Here is a 12,263-nt window from a genome sequence, read left to right on the forward strand (position 1 = left end):
TTAACATGAGAACCAGTTGAACCGTAACACCATTGTTGTGTTGACATAAAGACACAAAGTGGTCATACTTTTTAGACCTCGTTACGAGTATTGCGCTCTATGTTTGTAGCAGATGACAGCAGGCAGAGTGCTAATTCACTTTATAGCATGAGTCATATACAGACTACATGTTTATTTAATTAAATAGTAGCCTTTTGCGGTTTAATAATCACTTTTAGTCACATAGTGACCGGCTTTTCCAGAATGGGAAGCTTGTCATTATGTCAGAGCTCCTTGGTCAAAACAACACAGAAACACTTCAAAATAAAAGCTCAGCTAAAACAAAAGCCCAATTTAAAGGCAAAAAATTCCTACAGAAATAGAAATTTATAGTTATACAATATTCACTGTAATACTACTACTACTAATCATAATAATAAATCAATAGTTATTGTATTATATTCAAGCAATATTTCACATCTGTGCTGTTATGCAGCACTTTATTTGACAAAAATAAAGTGCTGCATAACAGTGCTGCTGTGAGGTTCTGTATGAAAGCACTTCATTTGATAAAAATAATACAATATCATGTTGAAATTTAATTGTTATACTTTCATTTGATAAAAGTTTTAATGAATGTATTTATTTAAACACCATTTTGATGATGAAATTAAAATAAACTGTTGATATGGAGTTCAGAAAAAATAAACAAAAAAACAGGTATTGGACTCATACTCGTTCTCAAAATTTGGTATTTGGGCATCCCTAATTAGAAGCAAAAGAATTAAATAAGTGTCATTTTGCTCTCCATCTAATCTCATTGCTGTCTAGGTGAGTACAAATGTTAAAAAGAGATCTTTTTTATTTTCAATCCTATGGGAATGCCCCACTGTTTTTAACACATCAAGAAAATAAAAATAAGAATGACCTGAGTTTATAACTGAAAGTGCATGCATGATTTTTAACTCCATGAGCTAAAACATGACACAAATTCATAATAATATTGGTGTGAGAACAATAAACTTGTGTCTGGTCTTAAACAGCATGTGGTTAAGTGTGCATGCACCTGCTCAACGATGGTGGGCAGAGAAGTGTTAACTTGCTCTATGGCTGTTTTTGAATCCTCTGGTGATAGATAGAAAGATAGAAGGTTGCGAGATACAACGTGTGCTCACACATTCTCACACAACAGATTTAACCGAAAGTAAATGCTCCACCATTACACTGCATTTCGCCGCAGGTCATCTGATTTGCCGTAAGTGACACAGCCTTCACATTATGTAGTGGAATTGTTTGTTTGTGGGTTGTGCTGTCAAGTTTGCACACAATTGAATTTATGTATGTGTGGGTGTGTGTTTTTGTGTTTAAAGAAAAAGTTGGCAGAGTTGCCAACAAACATCCACAGATTGATAGATTTTTTTTATTTGTTTGGTTTTGAAGAATTGAATTATTTTGGAGATAAGAAGGCACTCAAGGATTATGGCTTATTTTAACCTATCACATTATACACAATAAACAACCCAGATTTTACATTTGACATCAAGTGGCGACCCAACCCAATACTGAATCTCTAGACGGTATATAATGCAATCTGCTGCCATTTTTATTTTTTTAACCTTTTGTGGATGTGGTCATGGTTTTTGAGGGTGTAGGCATGTCACGTACCTGTCATGGTTGACATCTGCCTAATTTTGCTAACATCTTCCAAGTAACAGATCTGCTCAAATAGTTTGATTGGACATACATCCTTTGACATCAATGCAGCGTGAAGCATTTACATGTTTCCATTGATCATGGTATAAATATTGGGGGGTTTTATAGGCCATTTCAGCGGGTAGTTCAGGGTTATGGCAAGAGGGACACAACATCTCATTCCCTCCATCAGGGAATGGAGGTTATGAAAGTAACCAGGACGTTCCCTATCTGTCACTCACTCGACGTTGTGTCGATGTAGTGACACTAGGGGTCCCTATACAAAATGCCACGACTAGATGTACTGTGTTACGTGGACTGGCGGTGTGAGACGGGCAGACCACTGTGTGCCTCGTAGCCAGCATACCAGGCCATCACGTAACCTTCCCCAACGCTCTTATGGGCGTCAAATGGTCCTTCGGGAACAAGTCGACTGCCCAAAAAATAGGGACAGGCTAGCCCAGCCGTGGCCTCTTTTCCTCAATTTTCTCCCCAAAATGAGTAGAATTTGTTAACTGACTGGGGGCCCATAAATGTCTACGTCGGGGGGGGGGGGGCTTGACCACACCCTGCCCAGAGAAGGGGGGGGGGTATTTTAAGTGGAATTACGTCACATGGTCTTACCGAGTCTTGTCGGAAGTATGTCATGTGGAGAAGTCCCATTGTAGGTCCTACTCAAGAGGGGAGGAACTCTACAAACACGGTGACCGGGGGAAGACGCAGTTTGCCAACAGCGAAACGATTTAGTGGCAAATATACATCACATGGGGTCGCCTATGGGGAACCAGCATATGTAGAGAACCTACCCCAGTACAGGGCTTAGTTAGAACATGTACTGGGCCAGCAGCGAGTTTCGCCGCAAACTCGTCTTTCACAGGGCTAAGGAGGAAAGTCATCCAGGGATCAACACTTTGTGAACACTACTGGGAGCCAACAGCGCGCGTCTTCACCTCAAGGGAGGGAAAGGTGCTATGCGGATGCGGTACACCCAGCCAGCTGTCCCGAAACTTACCTGTTCGTACCTGACACAACACGGGACAAAACCGGCTCAACCCAGAGATTGTAGAACCTCGCAAAGGTGTTGAGTGTTGCCCAGCCTGTTGCTCTGCAGATGTCTGCTAGAGAGGCGCCATTGGTCAGGGCTCGGGAGGCCGCCACACCCCTGGTAGAATGGGCTCGTAGCCCCACGGGGGGTGGCACGTGCTGAGCGTGATATGCCATCACGATGGCGTCAATGACCCAATGGGCGATCCTCTGTTTGGAGACAGCGCTTCCTTTCCGCTGTCTGCCAAAGCAGACAAAGAGCTGGTTGGAGTTTCTAAAGCTCTGCGTACGATCTAAATAGATGCGTAAAGCGCGCACCGGACACAGCAACGCCAAGGCTGGGTCCGCCTCTTCCTGGGGCAGTGCTTGCAGGTTCACCACCTGATCCCTAAATGGGGTCGTGGGGTCGTGTTGCAAGGAGCATGAGGTCCGAGAACCACGTCTGGGTGGGCCAGTAGGGTGCTACCAGGACGACCTGCTGCTTGTCCTCCCTGACCTTGCACAGGGTCACCCCCAGGGGGCCAGCTGTGTGCCAGCGCGTCTATAATGAGGGGTGTCTTGGTCAGGGCATATCAAAGCGGGCAGTGGGAGGACTCCCGGGAAGCAAACAGGTCTAACTGTGCTCGACCGAATCGACTCCAAATCAGCTGGACCACCTGGGGGTGGAGTCTCCACTCTCCCTTGAGCGTAACATGTCATGACAGCGTGTCCGCTGTGGTGTTGAGGTCGCCCGGGACGTGAGTGGCTTGCAGCGACTTGAGGTGCTGCTGACTCCAGAGGAGGAGACGGTGGGCGATTTGTGACATGCAATGGGAGCGTAGGCCACCTTGGCAGTTGATGTATGCCACCGTTGCCGTGTTGTCTGTCTGATCCAACACATGCTTACCCTGGATCAACGTCCGAAGCCTCTGCAGGGCGAGCAGTACTGCCAACATCTTGAGGCAGTTGATGTGCCAATGTAGTCGAGGGCCATTACAAGAGCCAGTGGCTGTGTGCCCATTGCATACGGCGCCCCAGCCCTTCTTGGAGGTGTCCATCGTAACCACGACGCGCCTGGAGACCTGTTCTAGGGGAACCCCTGCCCGTAGAAATGTCAGGTCGGTCTAAGGGCTGAAGAGGCGGCGACAGATAGGCGTGACGACCATGTGATGTGTCCCGTGGCGCCATGCCCGTCTCGGGACTCGAGTCTGAAGCCAGTGCTGAAGCGGTCTCATATACATCAACCAAAGCGGTGTGGCCACTGCTGAGGATGCCATATGCCCCAGGAGCCTCTGAAAAAGTTTCAGTGGGACCGCTGTCTTCCGTCTGAACGCCTTCAGACAGTTCAGCATCGACTGTGCACGCTCATTCGTGAGGCGCGCTGTCATCGAGACTGAGTCCAACTCCTAGCAGAGAAAAGAGATGCTCTGAACCGGGGAGAGCTTGCTCTTTTCCCAGTTGACCCAAAGCCCCAGCCGGCTGAGGTGTGTGAGCACCAGGTCCCTGTGCACACACAACACATCCCGAGAGTGAGCTAGGATTAGCCAGTCATCGAGATAGTTGAGGATGCGAATGCCCACTTCCCTTAGTGGGGCATGGGCTGCCTCTGCGACCTTTGTGAAGACGCGAGGGGACAAGGACCGTCCGAAGGGGAGGACCTTGTTCTGGTATGCCCAGGCCTCGAAAGCAAACTGCAGGAAGGGTCTGTGTCGAGGTAAAACCGAGACGTGGAAGTACGCGTCCTTCAGGTCTACCGCCACGAACCAATCTTGATGCCGGACACTTGCTAGAATGCGTTTTTGCATCAGCATCTTGAACGGGAGTCTGTGCAAAGCCTGGTTCAGTACTCGCAGGTCCAAGATTGGCCGCAACCCACCGCCTTTCTTCGGTACGATGAAGTAGGGGCTGTAAAAACCCTTCTTCATCTCGGCTGGAGGGACATGCTCTGTCGCACCCTTCCGTAGAAGGGTAGAAATTTCCGTGCGCAAGGTCGCGGCATTCTCGCTCTTCACCGAGGGGAAGCGTACGCCGCTGAACCTGGGCGGACGCCTGGCGAACTGAATCGTATAGCCGAGTCAGACGGTCCGGATCAGCCATCGCGATGGGTTGGAAAGCTCGAGCCATGCGTCCAAGCTCCAGGTGAGGGGGATCAAGGGGACAATCTCGGCGGGTGGGGCCTCGTGGCGGGGCGGAGCCTGAGGCGCCACGTTGACGGGGGCTTGAGCCTCATGGCCGTGCTGAGTCGAGGGACATCAAAGCACTTACCTGGCTCCTGATACCCACCATAGGATCAGTCGGGGAGGGGGGAGGAAGTATATCGTCACTGCAGTTCATCGGAACCATCCCGGTGTGGGCATGCTTGTGCCACAGCTGGGCATGCAGAGGCAGGGGGGGGTGTCACTGAGCGCCAAACCTGCCGAAATGGAATGGTAGACGGTGGTCATGATGACGGCCGTGCGCACCGGATATGTGACCCAGGGAACAAGAAAACCGCTCTTTTGTTGAACTTTTGGGTACCACAGCCTCTTGGGCATGCGGCAAAATTAAATGAAAATGAAACAAAAGATTCTCCTCCCGGCCCTCCACCGGGGGATGGAGTGGTCTTTTCACCAGCTCAAGAGCAGCGGGTCTCCTCATCCCTGGGTCACCCGTCTCAGGGGCGCTTTGAAGCCTTTCTCGGGTTCTTGGCGGCCGGCCGTGAGACGGGTGGCATCTACTTCCTGCGGTGGGCTCCACGCCGGTGCCGGGCGAGGTCGGTTGCCGAGTGCAGTTCCTGCATCAATCCCGGTTCGGAACTACCCTCGTGCAATTCTTTCATTGCCTTGGCTTGGTGTACCTGCATGAGAGCCATGGCATGCAGGGTGGAGGCGGCTTGTCCAGTGGCGAAGCAGGCCTTAGCCGTCAGAGATGACGTGAACCTACAGGCCCTGGACGGGAGCTTCGGGTGCCTGCGCCAGGTGGTGGCACTCTGCAGGCACAAGTGCACTGCGAGCACCTTATCCACCTGGGGGGTCCCCGAATAGCCCCTGGCCGCCCCAGCGAGATCAGGATCGGGTCATGAAAGATGCCCTCCACAATCTTGTCAGCTCCTCCTGCACCTCCGGGAAGAAAGAAACTGGGGCTGGGCGCAGCCATGAGTGGTGCTCCGAGCCGAGGAACCAATCGTCGAGCCGCGAGGGTTCGGGGGAGAGTGGAGGGTTCCACTCTAACCTGACGCTCATGACTGCCCGGGCAAGAATGTTGGCCAGCTCTGCATCGGCCTGCGACTAGGCGAACGTATCCTAGGGAGGAAGCCCAGTCGAAGCCTCTGCGTCAGATTGAACAAGCCCACTCTCCGATGCTGTGCTCGAGAGCTCATCGTCTTCCCAGGCTCTGAATAAGAGGTCGAACTCACCCTGAGACATGCCGGCGGTCTCATCCGAGAGCCCGACCGGGGCAAGCGAGCGTGCTGAGGAATGGGAGGTCCATGGGTTGATACCCGGTGGAGGTGCTCCCATTGAGGTCCCAAAATCGCCCCCAGTGCTAACCGCAAGGCGGGGAGCCACTGGGGTGGCTTGCTTTCTCACGAAGGCAAGCCACGACTGCAATGTTGCCATGGTCGTGTTCTCGCAGTGAGGACAAGACCCATCCACAAACAATGTCTCCGCGTGGGCAGCGCCCAGACACGTAAGACAGCGATCATCGTCAGAAGCCGAGAGATAATGACCACAACCAGGAATAACACACGGAAAGGCATCTTTAAAAAGACGTTCTGTGTGTGCCGCTCTTTTAGAAGAAAATATACTCTTTAGAATATACACTTTTTGTTTTAGTTATTTCTGCCGAAGCACCCAGGGGCGTTCTCTGCACTGCACCGGTGCAAAGGGGGAGAAGCCGCTGAAATGTGCTGTAGAATCCAGCAGAGGAGGTGAATGAGAATCGCGGAGAATTCAGATCAATGAAGAGAACCGCTCGGCTCCGAAGAGAAAATCTGAATGAGTGGTTGCATACCAGCTCCTTTTAACCCGTATGTCTGGGGGAGTGGCATGCAAATTCCACTCGCCAATTTCCACTGGCCTTTTTTCAAAGATCAGAGGTGTCTGGGGCTACCAAGAGTGACCCCTAGTGTCACTACATCGACACAACGTCGAGCGAGTGACAGATAGGGAAAGAAAAGTTTACTACACCCATCTCTACCATTGCTCATACTGGATTTGTACAGTGATTATGGAGTTAATACCACATCATCATGGCCTTCTCTTTTGTGGCCATAAAACAGACAACACTCAACCTACAAACCACTGTGATGAGATATGGAGGACTCAAGACCACCACAATGCTCATTCAGGTCAGAGATGGGTAAAGTGCATGTTTATACTTTTCCCTCTAAAATTATCCCGAGTACTTCCTCAACCAACATTTGCCAACACATTCTCAAAATGTTTCATAGTGATGACTCACCATTGGCTCACCAAACCAATAACTCCATGAAAAATTAAAAGAAAATAATAATAATAAATTGTGGAATTTTTCATTTATTCACTGATAGAAAATGCAGGTGATACAATTTTCTTTGAGTTCCTCGGATCAAGATCTTTTCAGAAAAAAGAAAAGTGGAGAGATGAACAATGAATAATCTACATACAGTTGATTACCAGATTAACATTTATATCAGTTGGGTGTCTATGTGTTTGTGTGAGGTTGTGTTACGAGATAATGAAGGTTTTGTTATATGTCAGCAGGAAAAAAGATAATTTCTGACTGCACTGCACATTGCAAAAAGTGCTGCGCTCTCCCAATCAGCACTTCATCAAAAATCTCACCACGCAGACTTGATCTGACAACCACTAATATTCATGTGCGATTGAAGGGTGGTATTGCTAACCACATCCTGTGAGTCTGCATCTGTCTGAACTATGCACAACATCTGCACAAGAATCATCTGACGGTGCTATTTTACATGACCTCATTTAACAAACAGTATGCAAGGATAGACCAGTTGCTTAAAGTAGTTATATAATTCATTATTACTGTATGAGAGTGTATTTCATACATTCCACACCAAAATTAAAATTCTGTCACAATTTACTGTTTGACAATTTATGTCTTTCGATGCCCTTATGACTTTATTCCTTATATGGAACGCAAAAGGAGTTATTTCGCAGAATGTCCAAGGTGCCCTTAAAATCCGTAACCACGGATCTCAAACAAGACTTTCAGTGACTAACTACATACATTTCAGTCTGTTCCTCACACAAATCTATCGTAAGGCTTCAAAAGACTTGCAATATTGTGCACAGGTCATAAAAACTACTTTTATGATGCTTGTATGATGATAAGAGAACAGCCCTACTAAACTTCTCCTTAAGTGTTCCTCAGAAGAAAGAAAGTCAAAAAGGTTTTGAATGACTGCCAAACCAAATGTTGTATTTATTTTAGGGATGGGAAATTTAACGCATTAATTTCTGCAATTAATTGTTGACTGTTTAACGCATTAAAAAATTACTAGTAGTTATCTGTGCACGCATAGCCATTGCACGCGATGCATGTCCCGGGTATAATAAACACGGGAGCAGATTTACTATAGGGAGAATGGAGTCTTCACCCGCAAGCAAAGAGCCTGGTGTGGGAAAGATACAGGCAAGCTGACGTATCTCTTTGCATCACCCACAAACGCTCTCTCACTGTCATCTGAACCAGTCAGTGTCAAAACAAAACCGCTTTATACGCATTTTTTAAACCATGTTTATATTTAAATAATTAAAATAAATGATGACTAACTAATTTCTTACAAGTTCTTTGAGGCAAAGTATAAAGTAAATGTGAGCGTGACTGATGTGTGCATTTTCCATTCCCCTTTTTGATCGGTAACCAGTAGCCCCTAAGAAACATTCAAAACAAAAAATTGTTTTCCTAAAAATTACATCCACATATGTGGACAGAAGGACTAAGCTGTGAAATTTTAATAATACAAAACTATAGAAAGTCAACTTTTTGATCAAATTGTTTCCAGGAGTGTTGTTTATTCATGTTTTTGAGATGTTACAGACATACATCAGAAATTAGCATAATTAAATCAGATTCAAAGTAATGGCCAGCATCATCCAATCACTGACAACCTGTTAAAATAAAATTATATATTATAAATTCTGGATCTTTTTACTGATTACCATTGTCCAATGCCTGCCAAACATGTTGAGTGGTCCAAACATTATCTGAAGCCTGAAACTAAACTTTTGATAGGAAGTTTAGATTGAATGCACTTAGCTCCGTAGAGAGCTATAGGATGCTCTCTTGCTCCCTATTTAGTGAATGACTTAACCTCCAGTGTGCTGTCTGTCTGCACTGGTCTCAGAACAGTTCAAAATGCACCTTGTGTTCATCCTATACAGCTTCTGAAAGCAACATTTTCCAGCTTTTGGATGAACTCAGTTGAGTGTTTACATGCACGTTCTTACACCAGTTATGCTTAATAAGCCCACAATGCATGCGGTCATGTAAACGCAATAAACCACGTTCCTTTATCATCGTAAAGGCTATAAACGGCTTATGAATAACCCGACTGACATGGGTAGATTTTTGCCCATTACTCTGATTTCATGTGCCATGTAAACACCTTACTCGGTGTTCTTACCGGCTCATCCAATGTGCGCACGTGTTGAGCGCATGCCTCTTCACAGTTTGATGTCAAAAGTAGAGAATAACGTGATTATTTCAAATGTCATGTAAACATGGATTTCTTGCCTTGTCAGATTTTTTTAAATAAGCTAATTTTAGAGAGTAATCAGCATATTCGTGTGCATGTAAATGGGCTCATTGATTCTCAATGTGAAAATACACAGTGTAAATAGAATATTTTAAATGAAAATGAACATATAGTCCACGTATGTGGTCATTGTGTTTAACAGGTTGCCGTTTCGCAATAAGTTGCTCAAATTTCAAAAATGACATATAGGATAAAATAAATTTGGACTCAAACAGGTTTCAATGTCAAAACTTAATTGGGATTCTTACCAGATGTAGTTTTGCTGGTATTTCTCACAAAGACAAACTCTGCTGATCGACGACATGTTTGCGTCACAAGAGCACAAATTCGGCCATTCATCGTTGCCTGACTAGAAGCGATCTTTTATAGTTAAAAAGTGCTTAAATATCATTCTTTTTCGCACACAAAGTGATCGATTGGCTTTAGAAGACATTAATGTCACCACTGGAGATAGGATGGTTTACTTTTATGCTGACTATCTGTGCTTTTTGGACCTACTAAATATCTAATCACCATCCTCTCCCATTCTAAGGAACTACTGAGCCTGGATCTTTTTCTACAAACCTTTAAAAGTGTTTTGCAGAAGAAAGAAAGTCATGCACATCTCAGATGGCCTGAGGGTGAGTAAATTATCAGAGAATTTTCATTTTTAGGTGAAGTATCCCTTTAACCCTTTACAGACAGCACAGAGTCTCCTAAACTGAGATCAGTCAGTTTAAATGAAATGCGTATAGTGAAGACAAAATACAACGTCCACGCATGTGGACATGGGGTCGCACATGGTTAAGTTACCATGTTCCACAATTAATCGTGATAAATCACAGAAAACTGTGTGAGTAATTAGTAAACATTTTTTAATCGATTTACAGTCATTATTTATTTACTTTAAAATGATGCAATATTTAAAGATTGCATGAGTGGCCCCTCAGAGCAGTCTCACAAGGGAGGCATCACCGTAGCAATGTTTTGCAATCTGTTCTCACCTCAGTTTGGACAATTCTGTCAAAACTCAGCAATTTTCAGATTTTTTGCATGTCTAATTGCAATGTTTAATTATACTTAAAGGTACAGTATGTAAGATTCAGAAACCCTTGTTATTAATGACACTTGTGGCCGTTAAGTGAACTGCAGCCAGCTACCTGTTGCTCATGCTCGCGCTCGTGCACACACTCCATAGGGACGTGAGCGAGCATCGACCAAAACAATGACGTAACGTACAAAGAGGCTGAACGTGATTCACCGGCATCATGCTGACAGATGAGGTAGCATAATTAAAATTACACAGTTATGATGTTTTACTACAAACTTTGAGACTAAATTAAAACTACTTATCAGCTAACATAGCATACTGATACACACATACAGCTAGGGTTGGGAGGGTTACTTTTGAAATGTATTCCACTACAGATTACAGAATACATGCTGTAAAATGTAATTTGTAACATATTTCGTTAGATTACTCAAGGTGAGTAACGTATTCTAAATACTTTGGATTACTTCTTCAGCACTGCTAGATTTTTTCACTTGTTTTGACTATAAAAACTCTGCCAGTACAGGAAGACAAAATCCACATGTTAAAAATACATTCTCTGAAAAACCTAAATATCTTATGCAGTGTTGCTTCTAAAACAAGACTGAAGAAATTGATCTTGTTTCAAGGATTTTTAGATATTTTTACAGGAAAACAATACAAAAGATATTATCAAGAATATGATTTTTGCCCTAATATCAAAGGTCTTACTAGAAAAAAAGAAATTATGATCTAACCTGGTAACATGTGCATGTAAAATGGCTAGAAATAGCATTTTAGCTTAGCGTAAAGCTGACAATTTACACAAGGTTTATTTCTATTTCTTCTGCTCCAAACTGACTTCAAACGTACTTCTCTGTCTGCTTGTATGAATGTAACACATCATAAGAAAGTATTTCACCGCTGTTCAAATGCACTTTGGATTGCATCATTTAAATGTATAAATGTTTTCCATCTGAAAGGACTAAATAATAAATGAAACAAATGACAATAAAATGCAAAGTAATCTCTTCAGTAATCAAAATACTTTTTGAATGTAACTGTATTCTAATTACCAATGATTTAAATTGTAACTGTAGTGGAATACAGTTACTTATATTTTGTATTTTAAATACGTAATCCTGTTACATGTATTCCGTTACTCCCCAACCCTGCATACAGCTACATACTACCGAACTATACCAGACAGTTTACTGTTGCACTGCAGTTATGTTCCGCTATTGTATGTTTTGTATGTCATATGTTGTACTACGATCAAGAAACCAGCGTATTTGCTTAAATTGATCCTGTATGATCGTTGAAATTATTTGAAAATTATGAAGCAAGGTAGCTTGCAATTCGTCAGCGTTAGCAGGCAAGATCAAGTTAGCTAAAATTACACAGATCAGTTCTTATGGCACTATATTTCACATGCTTTGCAGTTATGTAAGCTTACCTGTCCAATAAGAAGGATGCCAATTCAGGGTCGGTTTTGATCCCCAAAACCGAACAAAGGTCCCTCCAGGAATCAAATGCCCTGCCGATGTTCACTCTAGTTTTCGCTCGATCACGTTCCAAACAAAAAATTTATTTATTTTTTATTTTTTTGGCTTACTCTGAGTTTGTGTAGGAGTCGGTGTTGTGCTGGAAGCCGGATGTTTGCTGGATTCCATCTCTAAGATAACATTACCTAGTGTTGCTGTTTGTTGACACTGTTGAATAGCGGAAGAGAAACACAGAGGCAAGGCTCTCAGGAGTGCGCATAAACATCACATCCTTTGGATTTTCCCGGCAAAAGTGACCCGCTCCCTTCGC

The sequence above is a fragment of the Myxocyprinus asiaticus genome, chromosome 10, assembly GCF_019703515.2.
Source record: "Myxocyprinus asiaticus isolate MX2 ecotype Aquarium Trade chromosome 10, UBuf_Myxa_2, whole genome shotgun sequence".
Lineage (NCBI taxonomy): Eukaryota > Metazoa > Chordata > Actinopteri > Cypriniformes > Catostomidae > Myxocyprinus > Myxocyprinus asiaticus.